Source organism: Ranitomeya imitator, chromosome 2 (assembly GCF_032444005.1).
Source record: "Ranitomeya imitator isolate aRanImi1 chromosome 2, aRanImi1.pri, whole genome shotgun sequence".
Lineage (NCBI taxonomy): Eukaryota > Metazoa > Chordata > Amphibia > Anura > Dendrobatidae > Ranitomeya > Ranitomeya imitator.
The window spans coordinates 191,675,611-191,688,006 of record NC_091283.1 but is presented as its reverse complement, the minus strand read 5'-3'; the positions used below and the strand labels follow the sequence as shown (position 1 = coordinate 191,688,006).

General features: G+C 43.3%; 1 protein-coding gene across 3 annotated transcripts in view; it reads right to left on the bottom strand.

Annotated features, from left to right (window-relative positions):
* ARHGAP4 (Rho GTPase activating protein 4) overlaps positions 1-12,396 on the bottom strand; it is a 96,076-nt gene that overhangs the window by 63,918 nt on the left and 19,762 nt on the right. The gene's annotated exons all lie outside the window — the stretch shown is intronic.

The following is a 12,396-nucleotide window of genomic DNA, read 5'->3' as shown; positions in this document are numbered from 1 at the left end:
TACAAGGAAAGACAACCAGAAAGAGGACCACAATTCATTGATGCATATCAGGAGTGAAGGCTAGCCCACCGGGTCTGATCCCACAGAAAAGCCAATGTAGGGCAAACTGCTGACCATGATAGAAATATGTCAGACCACACAAAGCGCATCCTGCCGTATAGGGACCGTGCGATAACAAACCGGTCAGAGTACCCATGCGTATCCCATCTACTGCCAAAACCACAAAAAAATTACGCATGGGCATTGTAAAATGGAAGAAGATTGCTGGCACATAGAATCACATTTTCATTTACATTGTGTGGGTGCGTGTGCGTCAATAACCTGGGAAAGAGATGGCACCGTAGGAAGAAGTTAAGGTAGCGGAGGCAGTGCGATATTTTGGGCAATGTTCTGCAGAGAAAGCTTGGCATATACTGTTTATGCAGATATTTGACACATACCACCAAACATATCTCTTAATAACAACAGAATTCTCTGACGGTAGGTGGCACCAACTGAAAGGGGCTGTCCACTATTGGACATCCCCTACATCCATGCTACAGTGCCCCATAATATAAAATTAAAACAAAACATAAAGTAATTAAATTACCTCCAGGATCGTCGAGATATAGCCACTGTGTTTCACATGGCATTGTTCTGTCTGATGGAATTGTGAAAGCTGCAGTCACATCAGTGGTCACTGATGGTCTGCAGTACTTGAGCGCCAGGAAGTATTTTATTTATATTTTATATGGGCACTATCAACGTCGAGGACGGTGGATTTTATACAGGCAGGTGGCTTTAATGATATATATAAATATATATATATATATATATATATATATATATATATATATATATATATATATATCTAGAAAATTCCTTGGAGAAGGGAATGGCACTAGGATATCAATTGCAGCTTTATATTCCTCGCACTCATTACATGGATCGCTCACACATGCGGTATGCAAAAAGCCACTGAGATGCGGTGCTCAGCTAATGAGGTAATACCGATCTTCATAAACACGATGGACCCGTCGAAGTGCAGAGCGCACGAAACGGCCGTCGTCCCCCTTCACTCCCCGCACCCTCGTAACTACCTGCATTGTGTCCGCATAATCTGTACTATGGATTGAAGACACATTAAAGACATCATTTTGAGCAGACTGGTGAGTGCCGCTACTTTTTCAACTTTTGTTTATGAAGATATATATATATATATATATATATATATATATATATATATATAGTAGATGGTGGCCCAATTCGAACACATAGGGTATTCTAGAATATGTATGTAGTTTATTTATGAATTTTTCAGAATGCAATTTATACACAGGATTTGGCCGGCTGGCTACGACCAATTAGCACAGCGTGGTTCAAATTCCGCGCCAATTCGCGGGCGGACTGGGAAATGTTGCTGATTATTCGCGGCCAGGCGTGATCAATCAGTGAAGCCAGGGCCGGCTCCAGGTTTTTGAGGGCCCCGGGCGAAAAAAGTCTCAGTGGGCCCCCCTCTTTAACACATACCACGATTCATCACAGATACAGCAGAGAAATATAGCACAGCCAAGTAGCGTATAACACAGCCCACGTAGTATATAGTACAGCCACGTAGTATATAGCACAGCCACGCAGTATATAACACAGCCACGTAGTATATAGCACAGCCACGCAGTATATAGCACAGCCACGTAGTATATAGCACAGCCACGTAGTATATAGCACAGCTACGTAGTATATAACACAGCCACGTAGTATATAACACAGCCCACGTAGTATATAACACAGCCCACGTAGTATATAACAAAGCCACGTAGTATATAACACAGCCACGTAGTATATAGCACAGCCACGTAGTATACAACACAGCAACGTAGTATATAGCATAGCCACATAGTATATTGCCCAGCCACGTAGTATATAGCACAGCCCATGTAGTATATTGCCCAGCTACGTAGTATATTGCCCAGCCACGTAGTATATAGCACAGCCACAAAGTATATAGCACAGCCACGTAGTATATAGCACAGACACGTAGTATATAACACAGCAATGTAATATATTGCCCAGCCACGTAGTATATAGCACAGCCTACGTAGTATATTGCCCAGCAACGTAGTATATTGCCCAGCCATGTAGTATATTGCCCAGCCACGTAGTATATAGCACACACGTAGTATATAGCACAGACACGTAGTATATTGTATACTACGTGGCCTGTGTTATATACTGCATGGGCAGTGTTATATACCACGTCTCTGTGCTATATACTACGTGGCTGTGCTATATACTACGTGGCTGTGCAATATATTACGTGGCTGGGCAATATACTACGTATCTGTGCTTTATACTATATGTCTGTGCTATATACTACGTGTGTGCTATATACTACGTGGCTGGGCAATATACTACGTATCTGTGCTATATACTACATATGTGCTATATACTACGTGGCTTGGCAATATACTACGTGGCTGGGCAATATACTATGTGTCTGTGCTATATACTACGTGTGTGCTATATACTACGTGGCCCACGGAAGGTGAGTATATAATGATTTTTTACTTTTTTTTATTATTTTTAACATTAGATCTTTATACTATTGATGCCGCATAGGCAGCATTAATAGTAAAAAGTTGGTCACACAGGGTTAATAGCAGCATTAACGGAGTGCGTTACCCGTGGCATAACGCGGTGTAACGCTGCCATTAACCCTGTGTGAGTGCTGACTGGGGGGGGGGGGGGAGTATGGACTGCGGGCACTGACTGCGGGGAGTAAGGAGCGGCCATTTTGCCACAGGACTGTGCCCATCGCTGATTGGTTGTGGCCGTTTTGCCGCGACCAATTAGCGACTTGGGATTTCCGTGACAGAAAGAGAGACAGACAGACAGAAGGACAGACAGAAAGACGGAAGTGGACCTTAGACAATTATGTATATATATATATATATATATATCTATGTATATATATATGTAAAAAGGCGACCACGGACAGAAAAGGGCCACTGTGCAAGAATAATATATGGGCCCTTTCCAGGCCAATAGCTCATCACAATGCACAAATCCTCCTGTTTTGGAGGTGTAAACGTGCCCCCTAACATCTTGGGCCCCTGGACAGGTTGCACCACTGATATGTCAATCTATATATACACAGTTGTGCTCAAAAGTTTACATACCCCGGCAGAATTTGTGCTTTCTTGGCCTTTTTTCAGAGAATATGAATGATAGCACCAAAACTTTTTCTCCACTCATGGTTAGTGGTTGGGTGAAGCCATTTATTGTCCATTACTGTGGTTTCTGTTTCTAAATCATAATGACAACCCAAAACATCCAAATGACCCTGATCAAAAGTTCACATACCCCATTTCTTAATACCCTGTATTGTCCCCTCTAACATCAATGACAGCTTGAAGTCTTTTGTGGTAGTTGTGGATGAAGTTCTTTGTTTTCTCAGATGGTAAAGCTGTCCACTCATCTTGGCAAAAAGCCTCCGGTTCCTGTAAATTCCTGGGCTGTATAGCATTAACTGCGCTTTTGAGATCTCCCCAGAGTGGCTCAATGAGATGGTCTCAGTCAGGAGACTGAGATGGCCACTTCAAAACCTTCACTTTGTTCTGCTGTAGCCAAGAAATACCAAGTAGATGGTATTGTGTTTTGGATCGTTGTCACGTTGGAACGTCCAAGTACATAAGCCTTGTTGACTTCTCTCTAAATGTAATGTTTATGGTTGTGGCCAAAAAGTTCAATTTTGGTCTCATCACTCCAAATTACCTTGTTCCAGAAGTTTTGAAGCTTGTCTCTGTGCTGTTTTGCATATTGTAGGTGAGATACTTTGTGGCATTTGAGCAGTAATGACTTTCTTCTGGTGACTCGACCATGCAGCCCATTTTTCTTCAAGTGCCTCCTTATTGTGCATCTTGAAACAGCCACATCGCTAGTTTTCAGAGAGTTCAGTATTTTTGCCGATGTTATTTGTGGGTTTTTCTTTGCATCCCGAACAATATTACTGTCAGTTGTGGATGACATTTTTGTTGGTCTTCCTGACTGTGGTTTTGTGTTTACAGAGCCCCTGACTTTCCATTTGTTAATCACAGTTTGAACACTGCTGACTGGCATTATCAATTCCTTGGATATCTTTTTGTGTCCCTTTCCTGTTTTATACAGTTCACCTACCTTTTCCTGTAGATCCATTGATAATTCTTTTGCTTTCCCCATGACTCACAATCCAGAAATGTCAGTAGCTGGATGAAAGATGCAAGAGTCTGTCTGGATCCCGGAAACTAACTCAGCTTTTATGTATACACATACTGATTACAATCAAACAGGTCACAGGTGAGGATGTTACCTTTAGTAGCCATTCAAACCCATTTGTGTCAACTTCTGTGCATGTTATCAGGCAAAAATCACCAGGGTTTGTGAACTTTTGATGAGGGTCATTTGGATGTTTTGGGTTGTCATTATGACTTAAAAAGAGAAAACACAGTAGTTTGACAATAAATAGCTTCACCCAACCACTAACCATGAGTGGAGACAAGGTTTTGGTGTTATTATTAGTGATGAGCGAATATACTCGTTACTCGAGATTTCCCGAGCACGCTGGGGTGACCTCCAAAAATGTTTTAGTGCTCGGAGTTTTAGTTTTTAGGGCCGCAGTTGAATGATTTACATCTGTTAGCCAGCATAAGTACATGTGGGGGTTGCCTGGTTGCTAGGGACATCGTCACTTCATTTCTTAAAGTAATGATGGCCACTCGTTTTTCTTAGCTGCTTTTTTCTTGCCATAATACAAATTCTAACAGTCTATTCAGTAGGACTATCAGCTGTGTATCCACCAGACTTCTGCACAACACAACTGATGGTCCCAACCCCATTTATAAGGCAAGAAATCCCACCTATTAAACCTCATCAAGAGAATGCCAAGAGTGTGCAAAGCAGTCATCAAAGCAAAAGGTGGCTACTTTGAAGAACCTAGAATATAAGACATAATTTCAGTTGTTTCACACTTTTTTGTTAAGTATATACCGGTAATTCCACATGTGTTAATTCATAGTTTTGATGCCTTCAGTGTGAATGTACAATTTTCATAGTCATGAAAATACAGAAAAATCTTTAAATGAGAAGGTGTGTCCAAACTGTATATATATATATATATATATATATATATATATATATATATATATATATATATATATATATATACACACACACACGATCTGTAACGTTTTGCATTCCGTTCATTGCTGCCGGTGTCGGTCATCAGGGATGTCTTGTAAATCCGGGTGAGGTAGTGGGGGGTTGAGGGGATTCTTACTCCCCTAGGAAAATCTAATGGATTTCCTAAACTAACTATCCAGTTAGCCACAGGAGACAGACCGTTCTCTGTAATGCAGGCTCAGGGTAATGACAGCGCTGCACAGAAGAATAACCTACACCCTAACAGGAAATGACTGACAGCGTGGGCTGCGCGCTCACATAGACAGGCAGAACTGTGGCACCGAGACTTGCAGCCATTGCCCGAGCCTCTTATTTCCATGATCATCACGTCTTCCTCTCGCACTTTTCTTGGCTGCTCCGGCCTTGCTGTGTGTAGGAAAGTCCTCAGGTACCTCCCTGCTTTGCATAGACCTGGCCTTGTGTGCGCCTGCAGGAAGTGGCTTCTACTGACATGAATGAGGCATTGAAGATCCAGACAAGCTGGCGGATTGGCATCCCCAGCCCATAACATTGCCCCAGCAGGGGGATCATAGAAACACTGCCCTGCGAGTCCAGGGCATAGGAACGAATGCAAACGTAGACCTCAATGCCAGCCTCTTCACGCTTCTTGAAACTTTGACCCTAAATGTTCTCATGATGAAACTTTCCCTGTTCTGAATATAAAAAAGGAGGGAAAAAAAAATCTTTAATGAGCCTTGTCATGACCACTGCCCACTCGCTACAGATGTGACGGTAAAGGGGGACTCCGCTTCTCACACTCCCCTATTCCAATAGGCTAACAATGAGCCCAGTGCTTCCCACAGCCAGGCCACACATCCACACCACACTCCTGCCGCTGCCGCTCGCTGTTTTGATAGGCCAGTGAAAAACCTGCCCCAATACGTAACTCTTCTTGAACTCTGGCATTCACAACCTGGCTATACTTTTCCTCTTCGAGGTTGTGGGTACGATTAGAGCAGCAAGGAACAAACGTATGACATTTTAAATAATATATATGAAAAAGGTACAAAGCTTAAAAAAATTACAAAAAGATGAACTATAGGAGAACGGAGCATAGAACGCAAACAGTTGCAAAGCTGTGCGGCCTCCAGAGTTGAACAAAACCCTGTGGAACTAATCTGAAGAGGAAGAGTTGCAGAAGGGACAGACTTAGGCAGTACCCCAGATTAGGTGACCATGACAAAACCAGCCTTCAGTAGAAAAGGTCAGCATCAAATATGCGCAAATATGCTCGAATAAGGTGTCATCTGAGCATGGTCGAATAATATGCTTGCTCGAATAATATGCACCTGCATGTCTCACGGCAATGCAGTCCCTGCATTTGTTGAGGCTGTCAAACAGTTGCAAGACATGCAACCGCGTGGACTCAAACATATATTTTTCGAGAATGCTGAAGACACTAGTCAGCGCTCCGGGAGGAGATTTTGACCCAAGGTAGGTGACAGATACTCCCACTGTAGCTCCAGCAGATGAGATTGTAGGCTACAGACGTGGATACCAGCTAGGCCTGGACTGAGACGACGCCGGTCAAGCACCGAAGACCAGAGGTAAGCCGGTCAAGGTCCAGACTGAGCTCGTCGACGGTCAAGCACCGAAGACCCGAACGCCAGTCAACAGCCGAGGACCAGCCCCCACCGATACGGACCGACGAGATGTACGTCGGCAGTCAAGGAACAAAGAGGTCCTGGAAATAATTGGCCAGAGACTCCAGCATGGGCCAATGATCGAAGGAGACGTGTAAGATGGACCGTCATTTTCTGCAGATTTACAATAACGGAGTCTGGATGAGACTAGAGCGGCTAGTGAGACAGAGCAGAGCCCCTCATCAAGGCCCAGAAAGCTGCAGAAACTTCGAGAGACTGTTCAACCCAAATAATTAGCTGGTTCTCCCCCACTAGAATTAGGTTGGACTGCGGATTTGGAGCGGAAGATTCCTGTTGTATACAATTCCATATACCTCTGTTATAAAAGTGCTCGTCAAATATTGTCCTTTTGTGATTTGTCATTTTCAGTGTCTCTGTTTCTAGTACATATTGTTAATACGATAATTAAATTGTTGTTTCCACCTGGGGCCTCTGATGTAACATTTAGTCTTCTGCTTACATGACAAAAACACAAACAAAAAAAAGGCAAAAAATAACAGCATAAAACAAAAAGGGATAAATAAAGAAGTCTCTTAGGATTAGATTTCCACAGAAATCTGGACAGATCTACAAGTTATGTTGTTTCTCCTGGAATCCTACAGTGAGTTTTTTTGGTTGAGATATTTTAAAGGGTCTCATTCACGCCCCTTACTCCTATCCTAGTCCCGGTCAGGTGTTCGTGTGACCCCGGCCTTAGGGTCGAGGGTCAGTATTTTCCTTGGCTAATGATTTGCTGAAGGTATTTATTATTTATGAGGATGTATAACAACCAATGTGACAAGACAGCGGGGATGAAACAGATAATACCGACTCTGTAACGTACAAATGTGACATGGCCAATAATGATGGTAAACTCAGCCGTGGAGGTGATGAGAAAGGGGAGAGGCGCAATGTGAAGCACTGAGAGCATCAGCTTTATATGACGGCCATGCCGGCCTCCTCACACCATACAGTACTGACAGATGGTGACGCAGAGGACGTAGGAGCCCGGCCATTTTACGCAACAGCCGTCATTCGGCATTGATATCTGTGACTACCTAGCAGTAACTGAGAGCCCGTCAGGTTTGCTCAGCAGGCGGCCCAATCACAGGACTGTGCGAGAGGATGAGCGGCACAAATATTCACCGACACCTGTATAAGAGACATATTCACATGCACAAAAATACATTCACACAAGTGCATTCCCATGTACTCACAAATATACAAGTACATAATCATTAATATAAAGCATTCATATATGTGTACACGTACATATAGGCACAAATACATGTATACAAGTACACAAAAACATGCGTAAATACATACACACATACACAGATACACACATACATACATGCATACACACACATACATACATACGAACAGATACATACATATATACATACATACATACACACACATATACACACATACATACATACATACACACACACATATACACACATACATACAAACAGATACATACAGTGGGGCAAAAAAGTATTTAGTCAGTCAGCAATAGTGCAAGTTCCACCACTTAAAAAGATGAGAGGCGTCTGTAATTTACATCATAGGTAGACCTCAACTATGGGAGACAAACTGAGAAAAAAAAATCCAGAAAATCACATTGTCTGTTTTTTTAACATTTTATTTGCATATTATGGTGGAAAATAAGTATTTGGTCAGAAACAAAATTTCATCTCAATACTTTGTAATATATCCTTTGTTGGCAATGACAGAGGTCAAACGTTTTCTGTAAGTCTTCACAAGGTTGCCACACACTGTTGTTGGTATGTTGGCCCATTCCTCCATGCAGATCTCCTCTAGAGCAGTGATGTTTTTGGCTTTTCGCTTGGCAACACGGACTTTCAACTCCCTCCAAAGGTTTTCTATAGGGTTGAGATCTGGAGACTGGCTAGGCCACTCCAGGACCTTGAAATGCTTCTTACGAAGCCACTCCTTCGTTGCCCTGGCGGTGTGCTTTGGATCATTGTCATGTTGAAAGACCCAGCCACGTTTCATCTTCAATGCCCTTGCTGATGGAAGGAGGTTTGCACTCAAAATCTCACGATACATGGCCCCATTCATTCTTTCATGCACCCGGATCAGTCGTCCTGGCCCCTTTGCAGAGAAACAGCCCCAAAGCATGATGTTTCCACCACCATGCTTTACAGTAGGTATGGTGTTTGATGGATGCAACTCAGTATTCTTTTTCCTCCAAACACGACAAGTTGTGTTTCTACCAAACAGTTCCAGTTTGGTTTCATCAGACCATAGGACATTCTCCCAAAACTCCTCTGGATCATCCAAATGCTCTCTAGCAAACTTCAGACGGGCCCGGATATGTACTGGCTTAAGCAGTGGGACACGTCTGGCACTGCAGGATCTGAGTCCATGGTGGCGTAGTGTTTTACTTATGGTAGGCCTTGTTACATTGGTCCCAGCTCTCTGCAGTTCATTCACTAGGTCCCCCCGCGTGGTTCTGGGATTTTTGCTCACAGTTCTTGTGATCATTCTGACCCCACGGGGTGGGATTTTGCGTGGAGCCCCAGATCGAGGGAGATTATCAGTGGTCTTGTATGTCTTCCATTTTCTAATTATTGCTCCCACTGTTGATTTCTTCACTCCAAGTTGGTTGGCTATTGCAGATTCAGTCTTCCCAGCCTGGTGCAGGGCTACAATTTTGTTTCTGGTGTCCTTTGACAGCTCTTTGGTCTTCACCATAGTGAAGTTTGGAGTCAGACTGTTTGAGGGTGTGCACAGGTGTCTTTTTATACTAATAACAAGTTTAAACAGGTGCCATTACTACAGGTAATGAGTGGAGGAAAGAGAAGACTCTTAAAGAAGAAGTTACAGGTCTGTGAGAGCCAGAAATCTTGATTGTTTGTTTCTGACCAAATACTTATTTTCCACCATAATATGCAAATAAAATGATAAAAAAACAGACAATGTGATTTTCTGGATTTTTTTTCTCAGTTTGTCTCCCATAGTTGAGGTCTACCTATGATGTAAATTACAGACGCCTCTCATCTTTTTAAGTGGTGGAACTTGCACTATTGCTGACTGACTAAATACTTTTTTGCCCCACTGTACATATGATCCAATACAAGAAATGAGGGCACTCACCAGTCTTCACCGTGATTCGTACTTTATTAATAGATACAACTTGTTAAAAATCCATGGCCGGAGTTGAATGAGCCGTAGCTCGTGTGAGCAGGGGGGGTCAGGACGACGATCGTTTCGCGCTGTGCTTGCGCTTCAACAGGTCAGTTGAAACTGACCTGTTGAAGCGCAAGCACAGCGCGAAACGATCATCGTCCTGACCCCCCCTGCTCACACGAGCTACGGCTCATTCAACTCCGGCCATGGATTTTTAACAAGTTGTATCTATTAATAAAGTACGAATCACGGTGAAGACTGGTGAGTGCCCTCATTTCTTGTATTGGATCGTATTGAACACTGTTTTTTTCTGAGGAGCACCCGAAGTCAGGATTCGTTGGAGTTGTGCTTCTATTTGTCGGATCTGTTGACACAGCCTGTCAGATGTTTTAAGCCATCGAGGATAGTGCCGCTCGGCGTGTTGTTTCTCCGGCTCTTGTTGTATTTAGATACATACATATATACAGTACATACATACACACACAGATACACACATACACACATACAAACAGATACATACATATATACAGTACAGACCAATAGTTTGGACACACCTTCTCATTTAAAGATGTTTCTGTATTTTCATGACTATGAAAATTGTACATTCACACTGAAGGCATCAAAACTATGAATTAACACATGTGGAATTATATACTTAACAAAAAAAGTGTGAAACAACTGAAATTATGTCTTATATTCTAGGTTCTTCAAAGTAGCCACCTTTTGCTTTGATGACTGCTTTGCACACTCTTGGCATTCTCTTGATGAGCTTCAAGAGGCAGTCACCGGAAATGGTCTTCCAACAATCTTGAAGGAGTTCCTAGAGATGCTTAGCACTTGTTGGCCCTTTTGCCTTCACTCTGCGGTCCAGCTCACCCCAAACCATCTCGATTGGGTTCAGGTCTGGTGACTGTGGAGGCCAGGTCATCTGGCGTAGCACCCCATCACTCTCCTTCTTGGTCAAATAGCCCTTACACAGCCCGGAGGTGTGTTGGGGTCATTGTCATGTTGAAAAATAAATGATGGTCCAACTAAACGCAAACCGGATGGAATAGCATGCCGCTGCAAGATGCTGTGGTAGCCATACTGGTTCAGTATGCCTCTAATTTTGAATAAATCTCCAACAGTGTCACCAGCAAAGCCCCCCCCCCCCCCCCACACCTCCTCCTCCATGCTTCACGGTGGGAACCAGGCATGTAGAGTCCATCCGTTCACCTTTTCTGCGTCGCACAAAGACACGGTGGTTGGAACCAAAAAGCACAGATTTCCACTGGTCTAATGTTCATTTCTTGTGTTCTTTAGCCCAAACAAGTCTCTTCTGCTTGTTGCCTGTCCTTAACAGTGGTTTCCTAGCAGCTATTTTACCATGAAGGCCTGCTGCACAAAGTCTCCTCTTAACAGTTGTTGTAGAGATGTGTCTGCTGCTAGAACTCTGTGTGGCATTGACCTGGTCTCTAATCTGAGCTGCTGTTAACCTTCGATTTCTGAGGCTGGTAACTCAGATAAATTTATCCCCAGAAGCAGAGGTGACTCTTGGTCTTCCTTTCCTGGGGCGGTCCTCATGTGAGCCAGTTTCTTTGTAGCGCTTGATGGTTGTTGCAACTGCACTTGGGCACACTTTCAAAGTTTTCCCAATTTTTTGGACTGCTTTCTTCTTGCCATAATACAAATTCTAACAGTCTATTCAGTAGGACTATCAGCTGTGTATCCACCAGATTTCTGCACAACACAACTGATGGTCCCAACCCCATTTATAAGGCAAGAAATCCCACTTATTAAACCTGACAGGGCAGACCTGTGAAGTGAAAACCATTCCCGGTGACTACCTCTTGAAGATGCACCAATTCCGGCACTTAGCCTCTCTCTTCCCACTGCCCTGTAGCGGTGGCATATGGGGTAATAAGGGGTTAATGTCATCTTTCATTGTAAGGTGACATTAAACCCGGTTAGTAATGGAGAGGCGTCAATAAGACACCTATCCATTACTAATCCTATAGTAGTGAAAGAGTTAAATAAAGACGCAGCCAGAAAAAGTATTTTAATATTCTTAATTTCACCATACTTGCAACGACGCCTAATTCCCCCGAAGCCATCGATCACCTGCAAAAATTAAAAAATAATAAACCAACAGTATACTCCCTGTTCCGACGCAGTCCAGTTAATAACGAGTGTCCCACGACGATCTCCCCTATAGAGCTGTCACATCACAAGATGTGACAGCTCTATAGGCCTCCAATGACACACTGACAGGAGACAATGGCTCCTGCAGTGTTATCACTGAGGCTTCAATGGCCTCTCACTTTACGACACTGCTGCGTGAGAATTTTCCCACGCAGCGGTGCCGCAAGTGACAGTATGAATTTTACTGTACTCACAGCGGCGGAGGGATACAGTGTAGAAGGATACCTTCCGTCATTGT